The 5651-nt window shown below is 43.6% G+C and overlaps 1 non-coding gene across 1 annotated transcript; it reads right to left on the bottom strand.

The window, feature by feature from the left end:
- Positions 1–5098: 5098 nt before the first annotated feature.
- On the bottom strand, positions 5099–5172 carry Trnat-ugu (transfer RNA threonine (anticodon UGU)). The gene has a single exon. It is a non-coding gene; the product is annotated as a tRNA-Thr (tRNA).
- Positions 5173–5651: the final 479 nt, after the last annotated feature.

The raw sequence follows: 5651 nt of genomic DNA, 5'->3' as shown, positions 1-5651 counted from the left end.
AAGACCTTCTTATAACTTCTATACTAACTGTAACCATTTCAATAGTAAATGGTAAAGTCAGTTTCATTTAACAAAGGGCACCTGAATAGCGAACGGAACAGACGCCTTGGCTTCCCAATGCAGAGGAAACTTAACTTAATGCAAGATCCCCACTCACTGCAACCCGAAGAACTCAGTGACCGCCGTATCGATTGCCTTTTTCCCCGCGGCCAAAAGAACCTCCGTTCCCTCTGGTACTGGTCGGCCAAGGCGTCGTACTCCGGACATCGATTTAGACATGGACTAGGTGTCCGCTGCAGTGCTGCAGCAGAAAAGCACAAACACGCAGCCACAGACAAAAGAAACAATGTTAACAGCCCCAGAATATAATAAGATAAAATTCTGCAAAGATAGATCACATCAAGACAAAGGCAAATTAAAAATGGTTAAAAGCATTAACTGTAGACTTCAAATTTCAAAATATATAAAACTGCCCCATCACAAACAGACTAGTTTTAAAAGGGCAACGATAACACAAAGCATAATATTATTACATCAGTACGTCGCAGTTCCAATGCAATATTGACACTCATAAGGAAACGTAGAAGCTAGTGATAACACAGGTAGGCCCGATTGCAAAACTAGAAAGCTTGAATGTCTACTTCTTCAATAGACAGCTGCGTGGTACGTGATTCTACTCCACTAGCCAAAATGAATAACACATTCCTCAGCGTCCTGTGTAGAAGACCATAGCCCAGTCACGCCTCAAGAACTAGCAATAACATAACCGCTTCCGCACTCCGAGCCACAAACACCGGTCAAATCCAGCTAACTCCACGCAAACACAAGTTTCACCCTCTGAGCAGCGACACGTACCGGCCGCTCCGAAGACAAAACCCAGTCTACCCGCCAGCCCACCAGCACCACCACCGGCCAACGAGGAGAGGCAAAGATAAGCAACGCCAGAGGGAAACAATCGATCCGGGCGAATAGAACGGAGAAAGCAACTGGCGCCGGCGCCTCCCCACGTATCATAATCTGTTTGTAAAACACCGGATGTAAAATTACTGTATCTCATTTTCTACGGCATGTCTCACTTGCATATTACTCAAATACAGGACTGCTCGCAAGAACGCGCAACACACTTGGATCTGTGTGCTTAGCTCATGGTCTCGTGGTTAGCTTTCCTGCCTCTGGATCACGGGGTTCCGGGTTTGATTCCCAGCCGAGTTCTTCGGGATTTTCTCTGCTCGGGGACTGGGTGTTTGTGTTGTCCTCTTCCTTTCATCATCATCATCATCATCATAATCATCATTAGTGACAGTGACTACATTGGATTGTGAAACGGAAATTGAACTGTGTAAAAATCGGGACATTGTACAAGCTCTGATGATCATGCAGTTGAGCGCCCCAGAAACCAAACATCATCATCATCAAGCTTTGAGCTGTGGACGGTGTCACTGCTTCTACAAGGGAAAACTGTACTCATTGGGCCGTAAGGTGACTACCCTGTTAACAGCACACTGGCTGCATGGAGCTACCTAAGCATAATAGGTCGTGGTATGGAACTGTGAGGCTGCCTATTGCAGTGAGAAGGGGTGAATTGTACTTTTTGTTTTGGGTTCTTAAATTTTAATAGCACCGAAAACAAAAGAACATTTTACTTAAATCTTTTTAATATCGTCACGATCATCTAAAAAGGAAATGAATGTAGGAAACTCGTTTTTGTTTTGTGTAACGGTGCAGCGAGGAACGTACTACTTGCTTAATAGTTACGATTAAGAACAGTAGCATTTTAATAGTTACACCAGCTGTTGCGCATCATTATTTGACAGTGTATTACTGAAATAGCCTAAGTGGAATGTTTCGTTTGATAAAGGCCAGTGATGTGCCGTTTGTGAGAATGAATTAGAGATTATTTTTTGATAATGTCATTAAATTATAAATTTCCCTCCTTCTCTATAATGCTTGATTTTTATCCCGCAGAGGATAAAATATTGTGGGTCTTTGTAGATGAACACCGGATTTTCGGGGAATGTCTCTTTCTGACAGTTTTTATAAAAATCCCACTCGGCAGAATGACATCAAAGGGAAAAATGAGAACGAAATAGAATAACGGCCGGTGTTCTTTGTGGCGCTGCAGCTGTATTATTCACAGACTCCTTCATCCTTCGCCACAGACGTGGGTGGGGAACACGGCTTGGCACTAACGGTGTCTTTCTCGTAGGCACAATCGACAAGCATTGCGATTACAACCAACGAATGGGAAAGTTGACTGTAACGTGGTGCAAAAATAAAATGAATTCAGAATTTAAGTGAACGTATTGTTCAGCTGTTCAAGCAACTTTTACCGTATAGAGAAATAAAATAACCTGCACATTTACGTAAAAATGGAAGTTCAAAATACCTTCCGTGAAACTCCTTTTATCGCATAATCCCTCAGAATTATTAAAGAATAAATTTCTCTTATTTCCATCAATGATGAAAAAGCGTTTGGTCCTTAGGCTACCGGTTTCGACAAGCAATGACCTTCTTCAGATCTGTTTCATAATACGTCCTAATGCAATAAAGCCATAGTGGCATCGTCACAACGTATATATATATAAAACCAGCTTAGCATCATCACACAAATTTAAAATATGGTGTAAACTAGGTCACAGTGCCTAGGACATGTTATAAAACAGATCTTAAGATGGTCATTGCTGACCGGAAATTGTAGCCTAAGGACGAAACCTTCTGTGATCATTCACGAAAATGAAATAAATTTGTCCTACACGTCCTGGATCGCTGTTTTAATTTGCGACCATGTTGCAGCTAGTGCACTATTAAAGAGTGTTCTAAATCGACAGCAGCTGTTCGTTAAATTCAGTGGAGTCGCTATGACTAGATTCGTTTAGTTTAGTTACATATATTGCAATCCATGGTTGTGTTATGCCTCAGTGACGCAGAATAAACCAGTTTAGCGTGTTTTTAACAAGAACTATATCTAAATGCATTTGCATACTGACTTACGAATGAGTATAAAAAATAAAAATTTTATATGCTAACAACAAAAGCAGGTATAAAATTATTTTACATTAAGTAACCTACTTGTTACAAACTAAAAAAAAAGATTGTCTGTGGAACCAGAGAAGTCAGCCACAACAACACTCCAGCTTCTTAGCATTTTTTTTTTTTTTTTTTTTTTTTTTTTGTTATGTAAATGTATAACGGGCATTCAATTGGGAAAGAGAGATTGAAAAAAAGTTTGTGAACTGTTTATTATTTCAAGAGTAATGACCATAACTGTTAATGTATTTATTTCACTGTGAGACAAGACTGTCAATCACCTCATGACAAGATTTTGCGGTTGTCTACGGAACCACGACTGAATCCAGGTGTGCACCTCTTCGTCCGAAGTAAGTCGAGGACGACGAATGTCTTCCTTCGGTATTCCAAAAAGTGTGGAAACCGAATGGGAAGAGGGCGGACTTCCCAGCGAAACTTGCGCAGTGTGGTCGAGACATCATTGGCGACAACGTATCAAGCTCGGAGTGAGGGAAAGGTACTGGTAGAGATGAAGCTATGAGGACAGGTCAGGAGCCTTGCCTGGTGGGCGTATCGCCCGCACAAGACAAGTTTACAGACCACACTTGCCGTCGGAAAGCTTTGTAATTGCATGCCCTACGTTGCAGAGTGAAAGAGTGTTCGTAAATTCTTACAATTTTCCCTTCCCCGACCGAGCGAAGTGGCGCAGTGGTTAGCACACTGGACTCGCATTCGGGAGGACGACGGTTCAATCCCGCGTCCGGCCATCCTGATTTAGGATTTCCATGATTTCCCTGAATCGCTCCAGGTAAATGCCGGGATGGTTCCTTTGAAAGGGCACGACCGACATCCTTCCCCGTCCTTCGCTAATCCAATGAGACCGATGACCTCGCTGTTTGGTCTCCTCCCCCAAACAACCAACCCTACCTTCCCCGACTACCTGCGGTGCCGACCGAAGTATTCATCGTCGCCCTTGTGTTCCTTTATCTCGATCCCACTTCCGGTAAGAAAAGTCTGTGTGCCTAATGTTTCCAATATATTTCATTTCGTACTGCCACACCTTATTTCAAATTCTTCCAGTGTCCTCTTCCGCATATCAACGTCACACAAAGCTGAGTTACAGATGTACACTTCTAGGAATATCTTCATTCTGTTTCAGCTTTCAGTGATAATCGGCTTTCGACGTCTCACTTGATGGCTGACTAAAATCATGTGCCGGACTAAAACTCGAAACCAAAAACTTTACCTTTTAGGGCTAAGTGCTCTTGCTGGATAAAATCATACTTTCCAAACTTTGCAGCTCGCAGCTCTTCTGCATGTCTCGCTGGACCAGCACTTCTGGGATAAGGGATATAGCACGGAAACCACTTGGCCACAGCCTCAGCGGTTGTTTCCGGAATGTGTTTGCGGTGTTTTCTGTTGTGTCGGTAGCTGGGCCGACACCGTGAAGTTGAGATGGCTGAAAAGGCAAGCTAGACTAACGCAGACGGGCGTGAAGTACTGGAACAGGATACGTAATTAATGTTAGGAAGAAAAGTACGGAGCAGGTTTAATACTTAACTTTACTCAATCATTGTGGTACATCGATCTTGACGATACACAGGAGACTTTAAGTAGAATCACTGTATGGCTAATGGCGCCTTGCTAGTTCGTAGCCATTAACTTAGCTGATGGCTATTCTGTCTCTCGGCTAATGAGAGAGAAAGGCTTCGTACATCTGGTCGGTAGCTAGGTTCTCGTACAACTGGGGCGAGTGCTCTCTCGTATCACGAGACCTGCCTTGGTGGTGGCGCTAGGTCTGCGATTACACAGTGGCGACACGCGGGTCCGACATGTACTAAATGGACCGCGGCCGATTTAAGCTACCACCTAGCAAGTGTGGTGTCTGGCGGTGACACCACATTTTCAAAGTTCTTGGTACGTTAAAAATGTTTTCTGGAGAGGGAATGGAACGCGGAGCGTTTTTAATCTCTCTACTTAGACGAATAGCGACTAGGGACGCATGAAACAATCATCAATGCAATTACAATGAATTGAACACCCTTAGCTGCTTACAGGCGTTGATATACGTCAACGGGGACAGATGAAAATGTTCCCCGACCGGGACTCGAACCCGGAATCTCCTGCTTACATGGCAGACGCTCTATCCATCTGAGCCACCGAGGACACAGAGGAGAGCGCGGGAGGCGTACCAGACATAAATCCCTGCAGTCGCGCTATCGTCTGTGTCCTCGGTGGCTCAGATGGATAGAGCGTCTGCCATGTAAGCAGGAGATTCCGGGTTCGAGTCCCGTCGGGACACACCTTTACATCTGTCCCGTTGACGTATATCAACGCCTGTAAGCAGCTAAGGTTGTTCAATTCATTGTAATTTCATTCTAACGAGCTGCATGGTCACCGATGGCATTTGGTCTTTCGAACATGTCCGAAAGAACAGATAGCATCTTAGTATATAATCATCAATGCATTTTGGCAACTTAAATAATCACCGAGATGCCACCAACAACTTTTGCCTAATGGGAATATGGTGTTTCTTCCATAAGAACATCGGATCTGCATGAGACAAATTACAAGATATGATTCTTTTATTCAGGGTGTCCCAAAAATGCTGCGACGATCTTCGAGAGCTTGTAGAGGGTATTTTG

Source organism: Schistocerca serialis, chromosome 1 (assembly GCF_023864345.2).
Source record: "Schistocerca serialis cubense isolate TAMUIC-IGC-003099 chromosome 1, iqSchSeri2.2, whole genome shotgun sequence".
Lineage (NCBI taxonomy): Eukaryota > Metazoa > Arthropoda > Insecta > Orthoptera > Acrididae > Schistocerca > Schistocerca serialis.
This window is presented reverse-complemented; position numbering and strand designations above follow the sequence as displayed.